General features: G+C 35.7%; 1 long non-coding RNA gene across 1 annotated transcript; it reads left to right on the top strand.

Moving 5' to 3' along the window:
* The first annotated feature begins 304 nt into the window (after positions 1-304).
* LOC105828991 lies at positions 305-4,084 on the top strand. Its single transcript, XR_003626236.2, has 3 exons — positions 305-2,071; positions 2,480-2,776; positions 3,176-4,084. It is a non-coding gene; the product is annotated as an uncharacterized LOC105828991 (long non-coding RNA).
* The last annotated feature ends 9,993 nt before the right edge of the window (positions 4,085-14,077 follow it).

Below are 14,077 nucleotides of genomic sequence, written 5' to 3'. Positions count from 1 at the left end.
CACACACGCATACACACACGCACGCACACACACAATTAGTATTAAAAATGTAATAAGTAATTTTTTTTAATCCGATATTATATATTTGTGTTTGTAAATAAAAAATAGAAAGCGAATAAAATGTTTATAAAAAATACAACAATAGTACAAAAACTGTAATATAAAAAAAGATCTGGTCTTTTTCAGTCAATTTTTATCGAATTCTGTTATGGAGTGTACACACACACACACACACACACACACACACACAATATGCAAATAAAATTTGTTAGTATATGTTTCTAAAAAATTATCATTATATATTTATATTATTTGCATGTAATGTCTTGGTTAAATTTTTTTGTGAATTCTAAAGCATCATGCACAATCAAGATAACAAATATTTATTATTGTCCTTATTGTTAATCGGCTTATTCAGCTAATCGGCGTTTTACCGATAGCAATATATGATTATTAGCGCACACAAATATTAGCATTATACATTAGCGAACAGGCTAAGTTTTACTGCTTTTGTACAGCATCAACGGATGTCCTATTTATGATTCGTAAACAATTCAATTCATAAAGAGAGCAATTACTGTCTGCGTTGTGTAAATGCATCGTAATCCCTCGGTTCTGATTAGCGAACTTTTCAAATGCTTTCGTTAGAGTACCATTGAGCAAATAGCTCTTAATCTCCGCAGAGATTGACAGACAGATCCAACTCCCGTTGCCGGAATAAAGCAGATTGCTCCTGGGGAACGAGCTGTATAGTCTCCACCCTCGAGTACACACGTGCATGCGTTAACAACTGCATATTCCTTAATTCCGGGATGGACATTTCGCCCCCGCAAATAATTGCCCCGCAACTCGCAACTCCGACGTCCGCTGAAAATTTGCCCGAGCGGTGAACAAGAAGTAAAGAGCCGATCCTTCGGTCGTTGACGATCGCTCTGCATTTCGTCGGCGCAGCGCGCCGAATCCTCGACGAGGCGGCATCTTGACCCCGGTATTTTCCTGTATACCGGTGCAACGGTGAAGACTCAATTTCGAGTACTCCTCCCGGAGGCTCTTCGACCTTTCAGCCGATCCCCTTACGCTCTCGTCTTTACGTGCCTTCCTGAGCATCGTCAAGATGCTATCCGGAGGAAAACGCCATATCGAACAGCCGGACGAGTCGTACCCGATCTCTCCAGCATGCTCCAGTTGAATCGGCGCAATGGAATTCGTTTCGGTTACCCCGAACTCGGCTCCTTCAGAATATTTTTTAAATTAATATATAGTGGAGCACACTTGATTTTTTATTTACCTCAGTGTGCACAAATTGCACAAAAAAGTTGGAGTTCTTTTACAGATCAAAAAGTTATGTTTTATTTTATTGCATACGTAAGACGAAAAACTGTTCCTCTGAGTTTCTATCGAGTCGAAGAGAAGCTTTTCGAGAGGAAGTATACATCAAATAAAATTGAAGATAATAGAGAATACATATATACGTAACTGCTTGTTATGGATTCGTATTCTAACGTGAAAGAAATTTAAGGAAAGACCGAAGATTAAGGAGAGATGATCAAGTTAAGCCGAGAACACGACATAGTTTTGACAAGTAAGAACATGCCACGATTTGGAAATTATCGCTTCTAACTTAGTCCTCGAGATACCGGAGCAATGAGCAGTCTTTGATCCGCGCTAGGTAAGTAATGAAGTAATCTGCACGTACATAGGAGCCGTAATTACCAGCGGGATTAGCTGCGGCTACCTTTGCGGTATGTTTATGATAACGGTATGTAGGATTAGTTTCTTCGGCATTTACATCTCGCAGCTCGTACGGATAAACACGAAGTTATCGTGAGCTGAGGCTGTAGTAACGATCGCTTATAATCAGCAAATTTGCGGCCAAGCCTTATCTACCTGTACATTGTCCATACAATGCGGCCTGCTTACCGCGGTATCAACCTAAATGCGTCTATATACCATTCGGGAAATCTCTCGTTATATAACGGGAATTGCGACAACGACGTGATCATAATTGTTGCTTACTCTCAGTCACGTACGTCGGGAGCTTTCGTCATCTAAGCACCTCCAGTAAATTGCAGTAAGTCAAAATGATAAACGATTGCGGATCGACTAGCGCGGCCTAACGAGCGCAGTTAAATTACGGGAAACGGCAAAAATTCCACAAATAATTTTCCTTCGGAAACTCGGTTGACTAAAATTCTTTTTTACCCTTTCAAATCTCGAATGTAAAAATGATGTGTAACTAGCTGATTAAAATTGAACGACATGATTCCACAATTTAATTTTAACGTTCTGATTACACTTCGTTACATGGAGTGAAATCAAGGAACAATATTTGCAAAATTGCTTCTTTATCGAATAAAAAAAGAATTTCCAAATCATTATTTATATCATGCGTGATTTCGCGTTATTAACATGCTGAAATTTACACCGAAATCGAAATTTTGCGAGATGAAAGTTAAAAGCAATTCGTCTACGTACACAGATGCGGGATACCATCTTGACTTTTGAATCGGCAAACGAGCCGACCGTGGATAAGACCTCTCGAGAATAAAACGAAAGGAGCCTAGACGACAATCGAGCGAGAGGATATGAACCGTTGGAAACTTATTCAGAAATCACAGGGCGGGAGTAACAAAAGTTTTACGGTCGAGTTCTACGGATAGCTGAAAATTAAATCCCACCGAGGACGGGGAATGTTCGATCTTATAATGCGCTCCAGTGGCAATCGGCATATGATCATTCATCACAGCCATTTCTCATCTCTCTGCATAAGTTTGAGGTAACGCCGATAATAATTCAATAACCAACGCCTCGACTAATTCCGTTTAAGACCCCTCGATATATGAAAAATTGTTATAAACGAGCGATTTTCAGATAGGATAACAGATAACAGATTATAGTTTATAGATAACTTTTATCGATAACAGATATCTTTTATAACTTAATGATTATACACGGGCACGAATATTTGCAATTTATTCTTGGAACAGTAAATATTATAGCAGCTATAAATATTGATTAAATTTGTTAAGCGTACATCACGTTGGATATATCATTTACTTTATATTTTATTTACGCCTCGATTATTTTACATCACATTAAAACAGTCAATATATGGCATATTATAAATTTCTATTTTAAAACGTTCTATTTTTTATGTGTAATAACCATTTTGTAGATTGTACGCGTGACGGTGATCGAGAAAAAACCGAAAAAAAGAACAAAAACGATGCTTCAAACACATGAATAACTCAAATTAATGATATAAGTTCGTATATGTTTGATTAATTTTAGAAAGCGTAAAATATAATGTACAATTTTTTTTACTTCAATATAATTTATCATAACTAATTGCATTTCTTACGGCTTCACGATTTTGTGTAGACGTTTTCTCGGGGAAAGTCAAATACGAATTATGCGTACATGCGCTCGACGATGCAAATGAAACAATTGACGTAAATATTTGACGCCGCACCTACATTTACTTTTTGCTCGGCGCTCGTGAGCTTAAATAGACCTGCATAAAACACGACTAAGGCAAGCGCAAGACACCCGACGCCTTTTCGCTTGCCCGCTAAATAAAACCAAGCGTGTCAAGTGCGGTATAAGAAGTGACATGAGACGGCATGTAGAGCAACACGGTGGAAGTAGCAGCCTTTATATTCGTAATACGCATTGTTGAGCACGATTCTGTCTTATCAAACATAAATTTATATGAAAAACTGCATGTAAGCGGAAAGCAACTTTCAGGCAAGGATTTGTACGAATTATTAATATTACGAATTACAGTCGGTAATAGAAAAATACCACAACTTGCCCCGCAAATATGAGAAATTTACTTTTTATTTATAGAATTGTGATAACAAAAAGAGCTATACATTTGCCATTTCTCTTCAAAATTGTAAAATTTTTACGTCCTTGATCAAAACATCTATATTAATATTAGTAATGAAAAAAATATATCAAATATAAAAATATATAAATATAATAAATTCAGGTATACGTAATCAATTTTGTTGCCTAAATAATAATGATATCATGCTAGAGTAAAAATTAAATTTATTCTATAAAGGAAAATCTAAATAAATTACATTAAAATTTGCAAAAAATAAAAATAAAAATGCTATGATAATCATAAAAATGTTGTAATTTATATACATTTTTTATTAAAGTGTTTTTATTTTCTACGACTTCTCAATGTCGCTAAATAAACAAAGAAGAAACTAATTGCGCGTGCCGGAACAATGTCCGACGGTCAGATCGGCGCAATAATGGTGCAAAAATATTGAGCGTCGGCGGCGCATAATTCACGCCGGGGGCTGACTCGATCATTAACAAATATCGCGAGGAACCGTGGATAAAAACCGGCCGAAAAAGGAAATGAATCGGACCGGGGGGAAAACCGTGATTGCGTGGCGCAACGCGACGACGGTAGCGGCGGCGTCGGTGTCGGCAATAAACCACAAATCATTGTTTTATGAATATTCAGAATACCGGCCGCGAAAATAACGTCGGTTGCGGGAGATCGATCGGCATTTCCTTCCTTCCTCTATCCTTATGCCGCCGTTTTAAGCTCGCCTTATGCAAATACTGCCGAACACCTCTCGTCCCCGTTTGCTCGTCCCACCGTGGTGCCACGATGCACGCGTTGCAATCCCCGTCCCCCAACGACGGTGACGAACGGATGAACAATAACGCTAAGAGAGAGAGAGAGAGAGAGAGAGAGAGAGAGAGAGAGAGAGAAGCCGTCTTTCTTCCATTTATTCGTCTTCTTTGGAAATCTCCCGCGGTTAAGAGATCAGAAGAAAAATGGTGAGTAACAATCCGCCCCCGTGACCTGCCGAACGAAGCGGGAAATCTAATAAAGCGCGCACCCGACGAAAGAGAGAAAGAGAGAGAAAGAGAGAGAGAGAGAGAGAGAGAAAACCGCTTTTGCGTCTCTTCTTGCTTTCCTTCAATTTTTTTCTCTCTTTCAAATTTACTGGCAACGCCCGAGAATGAAATTACCGAAGTCCATCGCGAACTTTCCGTACCGTCGACGATAAATTCGTGTTGCCTTCCGCAAACGTTCCGCTGGGACCGCTAGGAAACCCGTCGGTCTGTGACTAATTCGCGCTCGATTTCTTCGCACGCGGATCCAAAAAATCAAAGATTCGCAACCGCGCATTCGCATTCATGTCGTTGTGAGAACGAAAGGGAGGATGAAAGAGAGATAGAGGTAGAGAGGAATAAATGAAAATCCAAAAGTGATCCAAGCGTTTCATCTAATTTAGATAATTAGATTCCTCGAATCTTTAATAATTGAAGTGCCATTTTTCGGGCGCTTTCAAAGTACGTCGGAAATTACATTCATTACCGTTAAATCCGTGCTCTCGAAATATCCGAATGGCACAGCCGCGCTCATAAAATAAGCTCTGAAAAAACCAGATGCAATTCTTATCCGGGATGTTCGTGCAACGAGTACCGGCCTGGTTTATCTCTTTTTTTTTTTCGTGTTGAAAATATGAAATCTCCTCGGTATATTTTCGCGCTGGCGAACGTAATTTAATTACCGCCACGGAAGTTGCCTGATATTTGCGACTGTGGATAATTAAAAATGGTGCCTGCCATTATTTTAATAACTTCCGTAAAAGCAGATCCCGGGGTTCGACAGGAAGTCACATAGCGCGGTATATCAGCGGTGATGGTATTTCTCAGTTTTACCGATTCTGTTGTTCCTCGAACGAATTTCAAAACTAACGCATTTCTGGTTTGCTCAAGACGGCATACACTCGCCGAGACGGACGCAACGTCTTTTTTTTTATATTACACCAGGTTAATTTTCGTGGAGCAATAAATTTATGTTACGACATTTGACGGCCGCCAACCACCACGGTCTACTTCATTTTAACTTTATCTGCGCTTTCTCGCGTGGAGAGTAACATATATCATAAACGATCGATACGATAAGGATGATTAGCGAATGATACGCAACCCTATGTACACATAAACTGCATGTACATACCGAACTTTCTCAGTGCTCGAGTTTATGTGCAAATATCTGAATATTAATAATATTCTTGGACAAATATAAGATTAATCCTCCGTATAAAATCTAAGTAACTTTTGGCACAAGCGCAAATTCAGTCCCAAATTTCATTCTGTTCAAACTTCAATTTTATTTAATAAAGGTTTTAATATTTGAATTAAACAACTATTAAGTAATAATAGCAGAAATGTTGAAAAAATCTAGATTTTTCTACATTTTAAAACTTTTTTAAGTTCTAGAACAATAAAAAAGTTTAGATTAGACAAAAAAATGAAATTGCTTACAAAGTAAATAAAATGTAATAAAAAACGTGCCATAAAGAAATTTAATTTTTAATTATAAAAAATTAGTAAAAAAGTTTCAAATAGAATATATTTCCTTAATCTTTAAATAATATTTCTATTATTTACATATTAATTAATCTTTTTATTTAAGTTTTATATCTTTTTTATTACTTAAAAATCTTACAATAATCTAAGTTAAACACGCTATAAAAGTTTCTTCTAAAGATCGATTGTTCCAACTTCTTGGTAAACTTACCTATCAGGTAAATATATGTTTGTCTTTATTTATTTAAGAAAAGAAATGAAGATAGACACATGCTTACCTGGTGGGTAAATTTACCAAGAAGTTGGAACAATCGACCCTAAAACAATCAAATTTTCCGATTGATTCGGCATAACGCTTAATGTAGTAAGAACTAAATATCAAGTATATTCAGATCTACGAGCGTTTTAAAGTTCGACGACAAGGAACTCCGCCCGGGCACTCGGATGGCTGGATTTTCGGATCTGTAACTGCTCGCAGGACAAATACAGGAAGATCTCCGATAAAGTAATAGTTCTGCGGAAGTCGGGAGGCGGATGCTCGCGGGGATATTCTACAAGAGTTTGTAGCTCCTTTGATCGTGCGGGGATCTCTCCGGGTCGACGACGGCGGGAAAGAAAACGCGAGTATCCGATCCCTTAAGTGTCCCCCGAGGCGGCGAACAAAGTTACGATATTTTCCTGTCGGCGGGAATCATAGGTTAGGTAAATAACGCTTGATATTTTGAGCGAACGGACACGAGAGCGGACTTGAATGTCGCGACTTTCTTATCCGCGTATCACTCAGCTTTCCGCTGAAGCGGCATCCAAACTTGCTCGCGCAAACTTTACCCCACCGCGCACGAACGTCCTCAGAACGGAAAGAAGTTGTCGTAACATGCATCTAACACAGATTTCGACAGAACGCGGTGTATATAAAAATTTAGTGCTGTAAACATCTGAAAAATAGACAGAAAAACAAGATAGTAACCGATTTTATCTACGTTGTCTCTAGAGGATTTTTTTTTTCATTTACAGGAAAAGAATATACGTAATTATTGTGAAAAAAGACAAGCTTTTATAATTAAAGCCTTCATAATTAATACTATTGTATTAAATTTTAACAATATTTTAGAATTTTTTAATCAGTACAAAATTGATGATATGTAATTATAAGTAATGCAATGCAAAAAATCTTTCTTGATCCTATTTTGCACGATTTTTAATTCGGAAAAGAGAAAACATTCGAAACAGAATTTAATTCATAGTCTTATATATCATGTAAAAACAGAAATATATAGAGGTTTTCAGAAGAAACACATATACTAATAAGATATATATTAAAACACACACACACAAATATATACAAAATTATTTTAATGTTTTAATAAAATCTTTCACATTTAAATATAATTAAATAATTTTAGATGCCATTGTCTTCATATTCCAAAAGATTATTTATTTTTATCTCTTGCTTCTTTCAATTCTACTTCTTTTTCAACGCATCTAATAGTCTTTATTTGATCTTTTCAATATTAGTATTTTAACTTTTTAAATGTCATCCAAATATTTTAAGAATGTATTTTTAAAAAACTTGAGAAAAATAAAAAGATTTTCTGGAATTTTCAAGTTTTATATTTAAAAAATATTCTTAAATCATCTTAAATTGGACTTTCTAATTATATTGACCAAAATAAATTGTAGATAAAACTATTTTTTTTAATGTCGAAAATATAACTTTTAACACTATCAGCCGCCGTTTGACAGAAAGCTGTGAAAGTAATTAATTCGCCACGATGGTCATAAATCTTGGATGCGCTTCTCATGTGTCCGTGATAATACGCTACTGTAAAATTAATGGAGTTTATAGCCGAACGTCGAGTTCGCGGTAAATTGTACGAGAGTGAAGCAGGTGAAACGTTTCCGACGAAAGCCACGCAGCATATATTCGCAGGGTAGAATACGCTCTAATTATACACCGTCGCAACGCAATTATCCCGGGTATGATGAAGCTATTACTGGCATCGTGAACCGACAGAAATAATCTTCATCACTGATAAAACTTTTCCGTTGTCACATGTTTAATCCAAAATCAATTCGAATCGGACGAATTTATTCAAAATTGTCTCGCTGTTGAAACTTTTCATGAATATTTTTTACTAAAGCTTCTGTGATGAAATATTCTTTATAATGCTTTTAAATGTCAAACGCATACTTTTTCGATACTAAAAAAGTGAAAATTTTAAATAAAATAAACGTCCGATTAATAATTTATTCTCAAAATAATTGTTATAAATTAAACACGTTGTTCTTTAAGTTTTACACTGCTCATTAGTTAAAATAAAAAGTAAATTAAAGTGTTAATCTAATATTAAATTTCTTAAACTACGGTCATTTTTCTTTTAGTAATTAAAATAATAATTTCAACATTATATATTGTCCTTTAAAATTTTGTAATATTAACATTTTATTGTGTAAGAACTTTATTAAACTTAATTTGATAAAAAAATATCTGACCCTTAATCTTTCTTATTAATTTTATATCAAAATTACATTTAATAATTTGTTTAATATAATAAATTAAAATTAGTTCTTATTATAATTAAAATATAAAGCTGTTTTATTAAAATTTTAAAATCAATAAATCCTTATTATAAAGAAATTGTTTTTTTTTTGTACTACGACAAATATTGCTAATTATAAATCTGTGAAATATTTGATACAACATAGCTACAGCTATGCTCACTACATTTGATCTGGATAAATAGGATACATTTGCTATGCGTAATCAACAATTATATTATCGCGATCCGGCTTGCAATCGAGATCGATCAAGCTAAATTACATACGTTCCTGTGAGCATATGAAATCAAAGTGACATAAAACAAGGATAATTAATGTAACTGTATCTCTTTTGCTAGTGAAAAAGCAACAAGATCTATTAGACCACATAACACCTAGCTCAGGTATTTCGTGAAATTATTGTATATCAACGTATATGTATCGTATTATACGCTAACATTTGCTAAAATACAATTAAATATACAAATACAATTAAAAATAAAAGTTTTTAAATTAATTTTTAAGTTATCATTAATTCATTGAACAATATCACTTATACATCAATATAAAAATTAAATTTGTATTTTGATTTGTATCTTAATTTGTAATTTGACATGCATTTTAATTTGATTTGTATTAATATTAAAAATCATACATTATGCATAACTGAATTTCTCCGTGCTGCTAGCTAATGCAAATGCTACTCAGCCTAATTTATGTTGCGTCTCCATAAATTAGCATAATAAGTATGCAATGCACATAACAATGAAATTAGCTTATTGAGTCGTAACTATCATTAAAGTTTAATTAGAATGGTCAAACATAAACAACATTCTAATAACTGCATAAAAAACATTCAAAATAATAATATAAATATCGTAAAAATAAAACTTACTCTAACGTTTAAAATATCTCCTCCGTTACGCCGAAAAAAGATATTATACAATATGTCCGTGCATAAAAACTGATCTACCTTCTGTTAATGCAGTGCATGGAATATTAATCACATCCTTCTTCAACTGAATACGTTTGCTGAAAGAAATTATTACTGAAACAATATTTCCTTTCATTATACCATTTTCTCTTCTTTTTCAATTATGCAAATTTAGTAATCGTTTTTAAAGCAAAAGACAAAAAAAAAACAATATTGTGATCTTTGATTCAATGAGCAAAGTATAATATTCTAAAATCACGCAAAGAAATTGTTTCTTATCCCAGTTATGCATTTTTATACCTAACAGATCTTATCGCACCTACTAACTAGTCACAAGTATGCACACGTTTGTCGCATTTCGTATCTGCAGAACGAAGAAGAACGTCGTTAGACCTGAGATCTGCATTAAGCTCAGGTGACTGAATGATCGCGACATAATCCCAATTACAACCTCGCAGATTGCATAAAAAGCTTTTCTGCGACGTGCGAGTGTGCGAGTGCGCAAGTGCACGGACCGCTCTGAAAGCATAGAACGTGTCACATCGCATATATCGCGGAGTGGTTTTGTTTGCATCCCTCGTTTTTATTATCATTTATACTGACGTCTACGTATACGTCATCTCGCACCCGACAGGACATCATAGCGCGGGCGGAAATGTGGAGAATGAGAAATAAGCTTGGCAGTATGTAATTAGGAGTGTCGTCGCGCGCTATTGAGATTGAAAGCGAGTCAGTTGACTTTGTGCTTCCATACGCATATTTTAATAAAATAATTCGATAGACTGAAGAAGGTATGACATTTTTATTAAATTCAACGTTGATAGTAATGCTTGAATTGTGTATTAAATAATTAAGGGATAACTAAAAAGAAAAGACGTATTATTAATTAAAATTAATTAATTCAAGAATAATTATATGTATATAAATATGTATGTGTATTTTATATTCATTTATTACACATAAAATGCGTGTTTATTTTCTTATAAAAATTCATGTAAATTCAAGTAAATTCATATAATAAAGTGATATATAAATAATATGTACGTAATGCATATACCTAGAGGAGAGAGAAATGTAATATCGTGATTAAAAAATTAATTATTCATTTACAAGTAAACGTTGATAAAAGTTAAAAATAAGAAAAATATAAGAAAATCACTTTTAATAATCTAGCTAGATAAAGATTGTAACGCGCGCGCGCGCGTGTCTTACATTAATGAGTGAGTTACATTGATATAACGTACCGTAAAGCACTCTCTAACTATATGCTGAAAATTTAAGCATGTCGGGCTTTACTACGTAATAAAAGGCTTAAACCTTATAAGTGTACGGAGAGAAAGTAAGGTCTCAGAAAGCTAATCCGGTAAAGCCAATGCTAAGAAACTTAACTTTGAGATCTCTCTGCTTTATTCGTTCCTGAAAAAGATAATTCGCGACCCTCTTGCCTTTGTATTATAAATTTTTCTGTACCAGTATTGCATTATATTTCTTGTCTCCGGATGTTGATACAAATATAATTAAGATGCATTAAGGAAGCTTTCATTACACAAATAAAAGAAGAGAAATATAGGTACTATAGAAAATTCTATGCCAGCTTGGCACTTCCGTTTTCATTAAGCTGTAACCAAACCTTCGCAAAACAACTCTTCCCCTCGCTACGTTAAACGTACGACAAAATTCTCAAAAGTATCTTGCAAGTACCACTTGGACGCCGGCAAAATAAAATATGCTTACTAAAAGCTGCTGTTGAAATTCGCGGGTAATTTCATCAGAGTTCATAAGCGTCATTAAAGTTTACGCTTTAACTTTAAAGTGCAGTAAACATCGTGTACCGGCATCCTCGCGAAAAGCGCCGACCTTAATCGATACACGCCGGCGCGGCGCGGCGTCGTCGTCGTCGTCGTCGACGTCGTCGTTCCGGATCGACAAACCACCGTCCCCTTGGGCGTTTTTTTCCGTCCTTTCCGCTGCATCCGATCGTCGCAAAGCGACGACCGAGCTTGCTCAAAGGAACCCGGAGAACCATTAAACGATGCAAAGGGGCGACAATGGCCGTGCCGGGACGACAAAGGCGATCGTACGCGTTCTTCCTCCATCATGCTCTTCACTAGGTCTTCTTAGTTTTTTTTTTTCCGAAGCGACAGTAATGAGAACATGCGAGATGCGAGAATTTACTTTTCGATAGAGAAAGGGAGTCCAGATATTTCTTTCAAAAAGATTAATTATTGAAATTATTTAATTCTTGTAGCCAATAAGGTTGACGTTACGACTAATAATTTTATATACGAGATATTTTATTATAATTTATTTATCTATTTTCTTTCAATAACATTTTAATAAATAAAATATTAAATAAATATTTTTTATATTAACTTTTTTAATATATATAATATAATAAAATTTAAAACAATAAATATACTAATTTATAGAAGAAATATTAATATAAATGTAATAATTCTTTATTCAACGCGTTTTTGTAATCCAGTATTATTAATCCAGTAATAAAATATTCAAAATAAATTCTAAAATATGAAAGAAAAAAAATTCTCTCAATTGTTGATAGTTTTATAGTAAAATTATGTATAGAAAATAGCAAAGACTTTCTGTACAGGTTATAAACTAAATACAAATTATCTGATGTATAATACGATTAATATTCACATTATACTCAACCACAGATAAAATTTAATTTAAAATTTATATGACGAAATGAATTATATTTTGCCATTACATATGAAAATGGTAAAGCTTTTAATTGTAAAGAGACAAAGTCAATAATAATATATCGCTCATTCTCTATCTTATTGTTCTCCTATTCTTTTTTCCTTTCTTCCCCCTTTCTTCGAATCTTCCTGTCACAGTTAAACCGAGGGGCAGAGAAGGAAGTAGGAGGACCCACGAGGAACTCACTGACCGGCTCGCCGGCAGCGAGAGGGTGAGTATCAATTACACGGGTACCTCCGTTAGAGTTTTCCGGAAATTCGCGTAGTAAGTCAAGTCCGGGGACACTGAAACTCCGGTGAGCGAACAATGCCGGCAGGCCGCGGGAGCTCTCGCATTTGCATATGAATTGGCGGGCTCCCTGCAGGTCGGCGACGACGCCGGCCCTGGCCTCCGGGTACCTCCGACCGCCTCTATCGCCTACCACTGTCGACCGACAAAGGTGGACGCATACGGCCAGGTGGTTAACAGCTCGGCTGGCTAGATAGTTCGAATTACCCTGAGGACGTTGGGTTGATGATTGGATACCAGCTCGACTCTCAATAACGTCTGCTCGAGCATCGCGATAGCACACTTATCAACGATGCAGCTGAGAAGACTTATACTTGACTTAGCACAACTTATATAGAACACTTATCCAATTACAACTTAGAAGAATCATATAAAACCCGGTACAAAGTGACAAAACCTTCGCTCGAAAATTTATAAGTATGTGCCTCTTAATTTTTTAAATTCTACCTATTCAAATCTCTTTACACGGTTCTTTTAATGAATCTATCTTTTGTGCGAAACAGCATTTCTACAAACAGAGAGACGAAAGGAGAGGCTTAAGTTCCCGTTGTTTCTTTTTCTTGAAGGACTGATGTTAAGCAAGGTAATAGTAATGCTCTCACGCCGCGACTGGCGGAGGAGAGACCGCGTATTACATCTCTGCTCGGTACGCGTAACTATTACAACGTCTTTAAATTACGCGCGGTTAATTAAAGCGCAATTACGATTCGGTCCCTAGAGAGAGCCGTCATGAAATTACATCCTGCGCGAGCGCTCCCTCTTTCGGCTGGGCGAATTCCTCCAAGGGCAAAAAGCCCCGGAGGTTTGCTTGGGCCGCGCGGCGCGCGGGTACCGGGATGTTTGCGATTTTGCGAGCGTAAACCAATTACGCGTTGCGGAGACGTGGACCTCAGGAGTAATTCGCCCACGCGGGTTCCGATCGATTCGTACCGACGTATGTACGTATGCCGAGTGAGACTGATATTGCCCCGTGATTAATTACAGCAACGCGAAACTCGATAAACATTTCTTCGTTCGAAACAATGCGTTCTGCCAATCGGTATGATTGTGTTCGCCAACGTGAAGCACTACGGGATTAAACATATTGAAACAGATCAATCATTTAAGTAGTTATACTTCTTGTTGACAAATCAACGTATTATCGAGATTGTGATTGGATTTCTATTATATGTTAAAACTGGTTATTCTAAAGTTTCCCGAACTTATGTGAATCGTGAATTATTTTTTAAAACGGCAAAT

Source organism: Monomorium pharaonis, unplaced genomic scaffold, assembly GCF_013373865.1.
Source record: "Monomorium pharaonis isolate MP-MQ-018 unplaced genomic scaffold, ASM1337386v2 scaffold_688, whole genome shotgun sequence".
In the NCBI taxonomy this organism is placed as follows: domain Eukaryota; kingdom Metazoa; phylum Arthropoda; class Insecta; order Hymenoptera; family Formicidae; genus Monomorium; species Monomorium pharaonis.
The sequence above is the reverse complement of the archived record's forward strand: the minus strand, read 5'-3'. Positions and strand labels throughout refer to the sequence as shown.